The sequence below is a fragment of the Aotus nancymaae genome, unplaced genomic scaffold (genome assembly GCF_030222135.1).
Source record: "Aotus nancymaae isolate 86718 unplaced genomic scaffold, 86718_ANA_hifiasm-v0.15.2.pri h1tg000036l, whole genome shotgun sequence".
Taxonomy (NCBI): Eukaryota; Metazoa; Chordata; class Mammalia; order Primates; family Aotidae; genus Aotus; species Aotus nancymaae.
The window spans coordinates 7434280-7446397 of NW_026988450.1; the positions used below are offsets into that span (position 1 = coordinate 7434280).

At 45.9% G+C, this 12118-nt stretch overlaps 1 protein-coding gene and 1 pseudogene across 3 annotated transcripts in view; one reads left to right on the top strand and one right to left on the bottom strand.

Annotated features, from left to right (window-relative positions):
* The window catches only part of LOC105724800 (myotubularin-related protein 5-like), a 42641-nt pseudogene extending 36177 nt beyond the window's left edge, over positions 1–6464 (bottom strand).
* Positions 1–12118, top strand: part of XKR4 (XK related 4) — a 430037-nt gene that overhangs the window by 343945 nt on the left and 73974 nt on the right. The window lies entirely within an intron of this gene.

Consider the following 12118-nt stretch of genomic DNA (forward strand, 5'->3'; position numbering starts at 1 on the left):
AGCAAAACCTTTGACAGGCAGTATCTTCTGAGAGAGATTCCTGCAACTATGCAAGGAAATGGCCTCTTAGGTCAATGCGCGTTTGCAGAGTGAAAGACAGTGAGTCTTCAAGGAGCAAACCCTAAGAGAAAAGCAACACTGTCTGCCCCAGTTGTATGTTTATTGTCTAAAACCTCAATCCCTCTTTTGAGAAAAATTTTACAGGGAAAAATTCATTAACCCAGAGAGGTAACTTAGTCCTATCTTTCACCCAATTTTTTTGAAATGATGATATAGCCTATCTGATTGGGAGAAAAAAAAAAAACACAGGGGTTAGGAGTAGGGAATGAAGCAGTTAATAGTAAAAATACACAGATCTAGACATGTATGAACCAGGGATCTGGACAGGGCCTTTATGATCTGCCAGTCGAGAAACAGAGCTACCTCTAGGAATGTGCTGATAATTAAAAGGCAAGAGAGCACAAAAGAATATTAGAAACCATTCTGCGTGGCAAGACTGAAAAGAGGTTATGACTTCTTAATAAATCAGATAGAAAGTGAGAGCCAAATCTGTGCATCATTCCAAGGCTGAGATCACAAAAGGTAGATGGACTCTAGGGCTCTTGTTATGGCCAGAGGGGAGAAAGAGAAGAGAGCAAACACAGATGAGCCTTTCACAGAGGTTGGCCAAGAAAGAAAGGAAAGACGCCACATAATAGCAGGGGTGGAAGTAAAGTTTCCATTCAACGAGTCCTTTGATTTTTTACACTGTGTTGTACAGCTATGTTAGTATCACTATCTACTGTTACCATTATTCTGTCATTAAGTCCGTGGAGTACCATGATATCTGTCCACCACTATACAACGGACAGCCCTGTAGTCCTCCCTTCAGAGAAAAAGAAAAACCCCGCTAACCACCAGCAGTTCTGTTAAAGATTGCACTAAAATTCAGGCAAGACTTTTTTTCTTGAGACTTCATTTTTAGAATACTGTATTTTCTAACCTGTAGAATTTTAAGGGACAGCCAATAAGCTCTTTTTCTCTCTAGCTGAAGAATTGGGAGTCTGGGCCGGGGAATCTGAGACTTCTTTAAATCAGTTTTGATGTTTGGTTTATTAAAATATTTGTTTTAAAGAAAGGTAACATTAACCTCTCACAGTAAATTGTGCCTGTCTGTCGAATACTTTGGTGTGATGTCATTCGGCTAGTGAATGACACAGAGCCACCACCCTCACTCCTGAGATTGAGTCAGTCCTAGTTACAAAGCTCGCTGGCAAGCAAACTGCCTGTCAAGTTTGCTAAAAAGAACAGCGAAAGTGGGAACAGCCAAGCTTGTACAATTTTGCGGTTTCTTTCTTTGGTATATTTTTAGGTTGCCAGGAATCGATTTCCTCTTCTATGCTTTATAAGTTTCTATTCATAAGCCTGGCAATTTATTAAACTTCGTTTTATTCATATAAAATAGTCACTGCTCTGAAAAAGCGTGACTCAATAAAACGCTCATCTTCCCATACACCTGGACTTCTAGCCAGAGAACAAGATGCAGTGTTCACAAGTACCAATCAATGAAATGAAAAACATTTTGTGCAAAGCAAAACTTAGTCTTGAAAATCTGAATATTTCTTTTACAAGTCACTGATTGAAGGGATTTTTGCAATCAAAATGAATCCAGGCAAACCCACGATACTGGATTTTGATTAATTAAGTCAAAATCTGCACATCTGCGTAATGTCTGGCTCCTAAGTGAGATGGTTTTAATCAGTGGGGAAAATGTGGTTTGGGGAAGAAGCTGCAGGTGGAGTTGGCTAACTAGCACATTTTATTTCTTTTTCTCTTAGTGGGTTTTGACTCTTTAGTAAGGTTATTATAATCCTTGGTTTTCTGGTTTCTTGCCCACTATTTATCTCTCCCAGTAAGATCTCCCACGTGCCCTACATAACAATAATCAACTAAAATGCAGTAGTCAACCTGGCCGGCTGAAGCTTGGCTTCATAGAACAGGGATGAAGCCAGAGACCACATTTTGTGCATTATGTCTATTCTTAGCATCATAAAGAACCGTGGTGAACCAGTCAAGACAGCCATGTATACGAATAAAGAAAATTACTACGAATAAGGGAAAATAAAGAGAGTGTCAGTGGAAGGGTAAGCAACAGCCTGCGGCTCTGTGATGGCGACATACATACCTGAAACAGCGTTTTGCATTCAACTCTTCCAGGAGCCCTAAAATCCAGTGTTATGACTTATCATATAAACAATCGATGACTTGAACTTTTAGCCATGGCGATATTAAGAGATTCGCAAATCCTCTCAGGTTAAAAAAAATAAGATATAAAATTGGGCAAAATTGTTTAAAATTGACCAAAGGTGACAACAAATTGAGATACATTTATTCTTTATTTTAATTAATTATTAATTAATTTGCATTAGTTCTCTCTTTATATAGATCGTGGTTCTAGAAACAACTTGCCTGCAGCCGGCTGGCTGGCTGGACCAGTACACGCTGACGGAGTGGGACACTTTACAGGCCCATTGTGGGCTGTGCCTTGGCCACCTCCCTGCATGGTGCTCAGCTGTGATGCCAAAATAAGTCAGGGCTGCCTGGGCAGGCACAGGGGCTGTACACACAAGTGCTGGGGGTTCAGAGCCAGTCGGTAATGACTTGAAGCAGAGCAGCCAGGCAGGGCCGGGAGGCTCCAGCGTCAGACTCTGGATCCAGTCCACCCACTGCTGGGCTGAAGGCATGTCCTGGGCACAGAAGTTGTAAATGCAATGTGTTCTCATCCATGGTCTTAGGGGTGCCCATGGTGGGCGTGCCAGGTGCCACAGCCTCCACCTCCGCCAGGTCGATGACACCCCTGCCCTCTGTGTCTACACGGTGGTCGTAGTAGCGCAGCTGGTGCTTGGTTTTGTCCAGCACGAACCAGTGGAACTTCCAAGGCTTCATGAAGGCCCCCTTCTTGTACAGAGTGCCTTCGTAGGACCTGTTCTCACTCTCAGCTGTCTGGAACTGGCTGTACAGGGTGCTGGTGCTGCGGGAGGCAGCCTAGTGGGAGCCAGATGCAGCGGAGTCACTAATCTGGTTGCTGTCCAGGCTGAAGCTCAGGGTGGAGCCCACAGGCCCCTCCTGCAGGTGCACACCCAGCAGGCGGTGGGAGTGGGGTGCAGTGAACATTAGGAGGGAGCTGGGGTGCCACGTCTGTCTGGCCGGCCTTCGAGGCGCTGTGCAGCCTTCACCTGGCGCCAGGTGTCCTTCCAGTGCTCAGCAGGTCGGCCCAGCTCTGTCTCCAGCCTCTGCAACTCCTCCGGTAGGCATGAGATGGCATCAGGTTGAGCTTGGGGGCAGCCAATATAGCGGGGCCATACCACGCGGCACCTGCTCTGGGGAGATCCTCCATCAGACCATTCTTCCTCCCGGGGCTCAGGGGTCCCTGGGCCAGTTCCCAGTCATAGGGAGGGCCCTTGGCCAGCATCTCCTCAGTGTAGAAGTCCCACACCTTCAGGTTGGACATGTTGCTGTAGGGCCACAGGACCTGTGTCCTCGGGTGCATGACTGTAATTGTAGAACATGGGTGTCTTCTTGCTCATCCAGTCCACATACTCCCACACAGACCTGCACAGCAGCTGGCCCCTGTGTTACCCCTTCGCCTCGTCCAGGAGCCCCAGTTCATTGCACTTAGAGTTGAGCAGGAAGGTCCGGAAATGGCGTGACACCTGGTGGTACACAAGGGACTTGGGGTAGAACTGGCTGAACTCAAGCTCCGTGGGGGAACGGCAGGTGAACGTGGCATATGCAATCCAGGAACTGCAGGAAGACGGGTATGAAGCTGCTGCTCTGCCCAGCCAGGGTGTGGGCTCCACGGTGGCCGAAGCTATGATGGAAGGACAGCCACTCCTTCTCCACCAGCAAGCAGAAGCCCTCCTGCGTGCAGAAGAGATCTGAGAGCAGCTGCACCAAGGATAGCTACCACCTGCGTGGTAATGTCCCAGCCATCCTCCAGGCGCACCAGCACGGAGGAGCCTGAATCCAGGAGCTCCACCACGAGCACCAACACCTGCAGCAGCTTGTGGATCTGGATCAGCCACTCCGAGTCCTCCAGCGAGCATAGGAAAGGAAGCTGGGCTGGGCTCAGCAGCGGGGGCAGCCCGGAACACATGCCTTCAGCAGCTTCTTGAAGCTAGCCTTCACCTGCCACCCTCAAACACCTCAATGGGCACCAGCTCCCACTGCTGCAGGGGGTCCAGCCACACACCCTTGAGCTGGGCTTTGTCCTTGAAGATGTAGAGGGCTGCTCACTGCGGCCACAGGAAGCCCGGGTCAGGGGTCCTGCATTGGCCTGGGTGGGGCCAGTGCGTCTCTGCTAGCTGGGAGCCCACATTGGCACCAAGCCCACTTCTGCGCACCTTGTCCGGACACTGCCACACTGCCCCACTTACCTGGGGGTGCAGTCCGTCTGGAGGCCGAGGCCGCCATGGGGTTGGACAGCGTGGTGACCCTGTCTCTGGGGCTAGGAACGTGACTGCCCATGTGGGCTGAGGAGAAGCCATTAAGCCTGTTGTGCCCGACGCGTCCGTGTAGTAGGCATGGAACTGACCACAGCCTGCGGTACTTCTCCTGCTCCAGGCTACTCAAGTCTGCCTGGGACTGGCCTGGAGAAATGCGTTCTGGGCCTTGAAGAGGCCGACGACACCTCTGCCGTGCATGTCCCCAGAGCACAGCAGTGCTGCCCGCCTCGGACTGCCCGCCGTGCCAGCAGACCACAGGGAAGCGGTTCTGGCGTAGCAGCTGGACACGCGCTGCAGGGCGTTGTCCTGGACACTCTGGGGCACGATCAGCAGCCCCGGGTAGCTGCGGCAGATGGCATACATGCCGTTGACCTGAGAAATGAGGAAGGGCTCAGACTTGCCTGGCTCAGGCTGCTGCTCACGGTGCCCAGGCTGAGGCGCTGGTAGTCACGGCCCCAAGCCCTTTCCACACGCTCTTCATGGTCATGCATTCTGAGGGCTTCAGGGCGGAGGAAAGGGTCCACGTGCTGGGCTCCAGCTCCTGAGACACTGAGATCTCATCCTTCCGGTCCTCAGGGGGCGGCTGGCTCTGGCGCTCCCAGCTTGGGGCGGAGCGGGGGGGGTGTGGGTTGTACTTCTTGTGAGTGACATGCTGCCCCCCGGTGGTGGTCTTGGTGTTCTTGACCCGGTTCTGTTACAAGATTCTGAGGGAGGGACCCTTGTTCTTGGTGACTTGGAGTGGCCGGCCAGGTGTGTGGGCAGAGCCCCGAGTGAATGCGAAGGTGGCCCTGATGTCCAGCGGGTACCGCGGCTTATGCAGAAGAGCTCGGCACTGTCAGACCCCACCTCCTCATCAAAGGCCATTTTCAGCATCTGGAATGTGCAGGAGTGCAGCTGCAGCCCGTCCTGCAGGAGCTGGTCCACAGGGGTCTGGACCAGCGGTAGCCTTCGCTAATGTGCTTCTCCTTGGTCAGCGTGGTCACCGGGAAGGAGCGGACCACCACCTGCTCCCCCACCAGGGGGTCCATAGGCATCCCCGTGAAGATGACCTGGTACGTGGTGAGGAAGATGGTGCCCTCAGCTGAAAGCAGTGCTGGCCCCTCGCACTGCCCACTGTGCCCTCCTCACCCCATCGCAGGCCGCCCAGCACACACTCCTCACCCGGCAGCAGACACAGCCACAGCAGCTTGGGCTTCGGGATGGGCGGCAGACTCCGGCTCTCCTGCTTCACAGCCTCCAGGGTCTCGACGTGCATCTGGACGACGGCTGGCGGCATGACAGGCAGCCCCTTGAGGTGGTTGCTGGTGACCCCACTCTGTGTGTGGCTGGCGAAGCGGACCACAGCCCCAGCTACATCGCAGGTCTTGCATCCTCAAAGCTGCTCTCCATGTCATAGCTCTCAGCCACACTGCCAGCCATGCATTACAGCCGGTCACCAGCCCCCAAAGAGATTGTCCTCTGTGAGCCCCCAGCCAGGGCACAGTGCACCTCTGCAGGTTCCCAATCATGTTTCCCAGGCAGACATTCAGGTCTTCGAAGTGGATGGCATAGATGAGGCGGAGGCTGTTCCTGAACACCTCGGTGTGGTCAGGTCACGACACCAGTACCAGCATCTTTGGTGCAAACAGCTGGGCAGAGGGGGCAGGCACTGTGGGCGACAGGTGCATCTGGCCTCCCTCATCCTCCTCTTCCTCCCATTCTGTGGCATCTTCCACGCGCGTCATTTCCTGCTATGAAGGCTCCACCAGTTCCCAGAAGGTCAAGCGGGAGCATTAGTGGTGCTCGGAATTAACGTCGGTGAGGACAGCAACAAAGACGGTTGGTGGATTCCTCTCGGGACATAGCTGCCGCCCTCTGGCCTGGCAAAACAGCTCGATGCCCCAGTCCTTCTCCAGGAAGCACTGCAGAATCTAGCCCTGGCCTTCCCCACTCCCGCACGGGTGCAGCCACCAACAGGAAGTACACATTGAGCTGTGCCATAGTGAGGGATGCGGGGCGGCCTGAGGGGCACATGCGGACTCCCAGGCTGGAGGACTGGAGGGCAACGCCCTCATGGCCTGGCCCTCGTCCTGGACTGAGCACTCCAGACACCCAGGGTTAGCTCCGCAGCAGAGCCATCTTCTCGGCCACCAGGCCCGCCCGGCTAAATTTTATGGAACTTCGGGTAAAGGCAGCAAGAATCTGCGGCCCTCTTCTCAAAGACTACTTCCATCCTTCCTCCCCCTCAGTCAGTAAGAACGGTAATTGTACCAACCTGAAGTTCAACGTGGAATCCATAAACTGTGGTGCCAGAGGGGGCTGACTCAATTGAGAAATAGGTCAAAACACTATAGCCTTGTTCGCTAAAAGTGGCAAACTCACTAGGAAACAAAAAAAAGAAAGAAGACCTGTAGCTTTTTCCAGCCCAAGGTTACAACCAGTGGTAGACCAATGAGAACCTTTTCTAGCCCAGGGTTACAACCAGTGGTAGACCAATGAGAACCTTTTCCAGCCCAGGGTTACAACCAGTGGTAGACCAATGAGAACCTTTTCCAGCCCAAGGTTACAACCAGTGGTAGACCAATGAGAAACTTAATAGGGAGACGAGACGTTGATCACCACCTGCGGACATCTGTCGTGCAGACCCTGACTCAATGACAGATGAATGAATACACTCACACGCACTCACCTGAGTGGGCTACGGATGGTCATCAGCTGATTTCAGAGGGCAGTTGCAGCTTAACTGACCATAACTTCCTGTGACTACTCATATTCAGGCTAGATTTAATAACAGAGGTTCTAAGTCAACATGCTGTGGATAATTAACATGGTTAAAAGAGTGATTTTACGAATGATAAAAGCTTTAGGTTCCTATGCCCAGAGTAAACACCATTTACGGGTAATTCCCCTTTGACCTTCAAAACGTTCCCTAATATTTCCCTAATATTTTGCCAGCCATCTCAACAGGGAGATCCTGGATATGATACATCCACAGGATTAGATAAGATCTGCACACATGTCTGGCCTGCAGAGAGCCTATGCATTTGTGCAGGTGAAACCCAAGAAAGCCAGGAGAAAAGTAAGGCCATGGCAGACTTAGAATGGGAGAGCTCTGAATGTACTCCCTGACCCACACGAAGATCAGTCAGCAGAAAGTGGGAGCTTTGTGTGCTCAAGGTGCTTGAGAAAAATCTGGTCAAATCTTGTCTGATCACTAAGCTATGCAAACAAAGGGACAACTTCAATAGCTACATGTCATGGGGAAGACAGATTATACAGTTTAAATCTGTGGAAATTACTTGATCAACAGCAACAAAATCCTCAGAAAAATCAATCAAAATTCAGAGTCGCCATAATATATAATCTAAAACTTCCATTTTTGAGCAAAACCACTACTAAGCATGCAAATAATTAGGAAAATGTGACCCATACTCAGGAAAAAAAGTAATCAATAGAAATTAAAGTAGACCTAGATGATGTATTTGGCAAACAAATAATTAAACACATGATGTCTATGATTCAATAAATCATCTTTACAGAGAAATAGAACCCAAATATTGGAAATGAAAAAGAACCAACTAGAAATTCCAGAGCTGAAAAGTATTTTCAATATGAAGATTTTGCTTGTTACATCAACAGCAAACTTGAGATGAAGGAAGAAAGAAGCAGCATACTGAAATATTGTTCAGTGGAAATATCTCAATCTGACAAGTGCAGACAATTTTTTAAAAAATGAACATAGCATTAGAGGCATGTGGGTCAATGTTAAGCCTACCAACATATATGAAATGAGGTTCCTAGAAGTAAAAAAGAGAAAAGAAGGGAAAAATCATTTATGTGAAAAAAATAATAGCTAAAATCCTCCAAAATCTGATGAAATGCTGTCTACAAATATTAAAAGCTTCACAAACCCCAATTAGGGTAAGCATATCAGAATTCATACCTAGACACATCATAATCAATGACTGAAATACAAATACAAAGATAAAATCTTGAAAAAAGTAAGAGGAAAATGACTCATCTGGTATGGAAAAAAATATGATTACTAGCTGACTTATCACTATAAACAAGGAACACCAGAAAGCAGTAAAATGACATATTCAAGTGCTGAATATTTTTAACTGTCAACTAGGAATTCTGTGTCTATCAAAACTATTCCCCCCAAAATAAATGCAAGATACATAAACACATTTCCAAGTAAACAAAAACTGAGAAAATGCATTACTAGAAGATCTGACCTAGAAGAAGTAATAAAAGAAGCACTTTAGGCTTAATAAAATATCCCCCCGTACTTTAGGCTTAATAAAATATTTCCAGACAGAAACTAAAATTCACAGGAAGAAATGAAGAGCACTGAAAGTGGTAAAATGTAGGTAGATTGAAAGACCCCCTTTTACATTTAATTTCCTTTTGAAAATAGACATTTTAAACAATTATTGTAGAACTTTATTGTTGAGCATGTGATACATACACACACAGTTAGGTTTATGGACATGTGTGTATATTTATTTATGACAGTAATAACTCAAAGAAGAGGAAAGAAACAGAACTATATTAAAATTGCTGTATTTTGCTTGAATTGTTAGCATTAATCTGAGTTAGAGCTATAAATCCTTTACCATAAAATATTACTATGAGAAATTTAAAGATCTAAATGAAAAGAGATATACCATGCTCATTGATTGAAAAACATTATTGTTAATATGACAGTTCTCCCCAGAGTGATCTATAGCTTAAACTCAATCCATATAAAAATTCCAGGAGCATTTTTTTATAGACATGGACAAACTGATCCAAAAAACAAGTATATGGCAATGCAAAATACTTAGAATAGCCTAAACAGTTTTGAATAAGAAATACAAATTTGTTAAGTGTACATTTGAAATAGGATAGTTCCCTTGACCCCTTCATGAGACTTGTCAAGGACTTGGCTTGTTTTACTCAGCCCACAGGTCTCAACCCCTCATGGGATGGGGAGCATGCAGGTGAGTGGGTACAGAGGCTAGGATGGGTGCATCTGGCCAACCAGCAGGAGCAGAACTCCATGTGGTCCCATGGCAGTGTCTAGGCGTTGCTCATGACTCCTGCCGCCCCAGAGGGCATGCATTACAGTGTGCTCTTTTAGTTTTGCCATCTGTGGATGGCTTAAGTGTTAGACAGCTCAGTGGAGGGTCAGCATGAACAGCCTCTTGCACCCGCACCTGGATCCTTGTCCAGCATCCAGGAGGAATCGGTTTGCACAAATGAATTGAAGATGGTAAATGTAGAGGATTTTATTGCCAATGAAAGTGGCTCTAAGAGGAATGGGGAGCTGGAAAGGGAATGGAGTGGGAAGGTGGTTTTTTTTTTCCTGGAGTTCAGCCAGGGATGTCCCCTGCCAAACTCTTCTCTGTGGTCTCACTGTCAAGCAGTCCCTCTGAAGTCAAGCTGCTTCTCATGGACATCAATTTGCTTCTTCTCTTCTCTCCTTCTCTGCTGCACTCTTCTGCCCCTCTGCCAGTGGAGCCTAGGAATTTTATGGGTGAAGGATGGGGGACAGGGCAGGCCAGGGTGGTTTTGGAAAAGGCAATATTCAAGTGGGAAAACAGAAATGCACGTTCTCACTTTGGGTCCTAAGTCCAGGCTTGAGGGTGGAGCCCTCACCAGGGGCCCTGCCCTTTTCTACCTAGTACCTCCTGTTCATTTCACATTGACTAATTTCAATACTAACCATAAAGCTACAGTAATCAAAAGTATAATAGTATTGGAGTAAAGACAGACAAATCAAAGGAACAGAATATAGAGGCCAGAAATAAACTCTCACCTTTTTGGTCAATTGAGTTTTGACAAAGGGGCCAAGACAATTCAGTGGAAAAGGAGAGTGATTTCAACAAATGATGCTAAAACAATTGAATATTCATGAGAAAAAAGTTGATAAACCCTTGGCTTATATTAGACACAAATACTACTCCAAAATAGAATATAGACCTAAATGTAAGAGCTAAAACTGTAAAACTCCTAGAAGAAAACATAGAAGAAAATCTTTCTGACCTTAATTTAGGCAAAAATTTACTTGATTGGATACCAAAAGTGTGTCTCATTAAAGAACATAATTGGAAATTTAACTTCATAAAAATTTTAAAATTCTGCTTTTCAAATGACAACTTTAGAAAAATAAAGAGAACCATAGACTGAAATAAAATATTTGAAAATAACATATCTAATAAAGGACTTGTATCCAGAAGATATTAATAACTCTTACAACTCAATAATATAACAAAAAGATTTGGACAGACAATTTACCAAAAGAACACAGAAATTTCTCACAAGCTCATGAAAAGATACTAAACATCTTTAGTAGTTAGGGAAATGTAAATTAAAAGCACACACCCACTGTAATGACTGTAATAAAGAAACTAGAACTCATCCATTGCTAGTGATGAAGTACAATGGTACAGTCACTTTAGAAAACAGTTTGATGGGTTTTTTTAAGTTAAATATTAATAATATTTATGACCCAGTAATTCCATTCCCAGGTGTCTTCTCGAGAGAAATGAATGTATGTCCACACAAAGTTTTATCCACAAATACTTCTAGCAGAATTATTCATAATAGCCAAACACTGAAAAAAAAAAATGCTATCAACTGGTGAATGCAAAGTATAGTGTATTCATGCAATTGAATACAATTCAGCAATACAAAGGAATAACTACTGATAGATACAACAATAAAATGAACCTTAAAAATATGGCAAGTAAAAGAAACCATACACAAAGACTACCTATTGTATTATTCCAGTTATATGAAAATTCTAAAAGAGGCAAAACCACAGAAGCAAAAAGCAGATCAGTGGCTGTCTGAAACGGGATGGGAGCGAGAATTGACTGCAAACAGGCATGAGGGATTTTGGAGTGATGGAGTATTCTCAAATTGGATTATGACATTGGTTGCACCACTGAAGAAATTTGTTCAAAATCATTGAACCATATGCTTAAAACAAGTGGATATTATGACATTAAATTATGCATCCATAAGGCTGTTTTAAAAACCAATAGATATTTATCAAAGAAAATAAAAACATAAAATATGGAAAAACACGTTTCTTTACCATCTCACTATCCATATAATCAGTTGCCACTTCGGTTTAAATCTTTCCATGTAATATATGATTTACCAGAATATGTCAAATCAATCCTCTATGATTGGAGTTTTAGGTTATTTCTAGTCTTTTAACAGTAAATGATTCTAAAATAAACATCCTTATACATATTTTTTTTGTTTGGGTATCCGATTAATACCTCAGGATAAATTTTCAAGATTGGGCTAAGTTATTTAATGAAAACATTTATTAGTTTTTGATTGCTGCAAAACAAATTACCACAGACTCAGCAGCTTCAAACAGCACATGTTTGTGACCTCACAGTTTCTGTGGGTCAGGGATCTAGGCAGGGCTTGGCTGGGTTTTCCACTTCAGGTCTCATAAGGCTGCATTCAAGGTGTCAGCCAAGACTGCAATCTCATCTGGACACAGCTCCCTGTGGCTGGCAGAATGCAGGTCCCTGTGGTTGTAGAACGGAGCTCCTAGAGCTCAGTCACCATTCTCTGCCATGTAGCTATCTCCACGATAGGACAGTGTGTGTCTCCAAGGCCAATAGGACAGCATCTGTTCCTGCTTC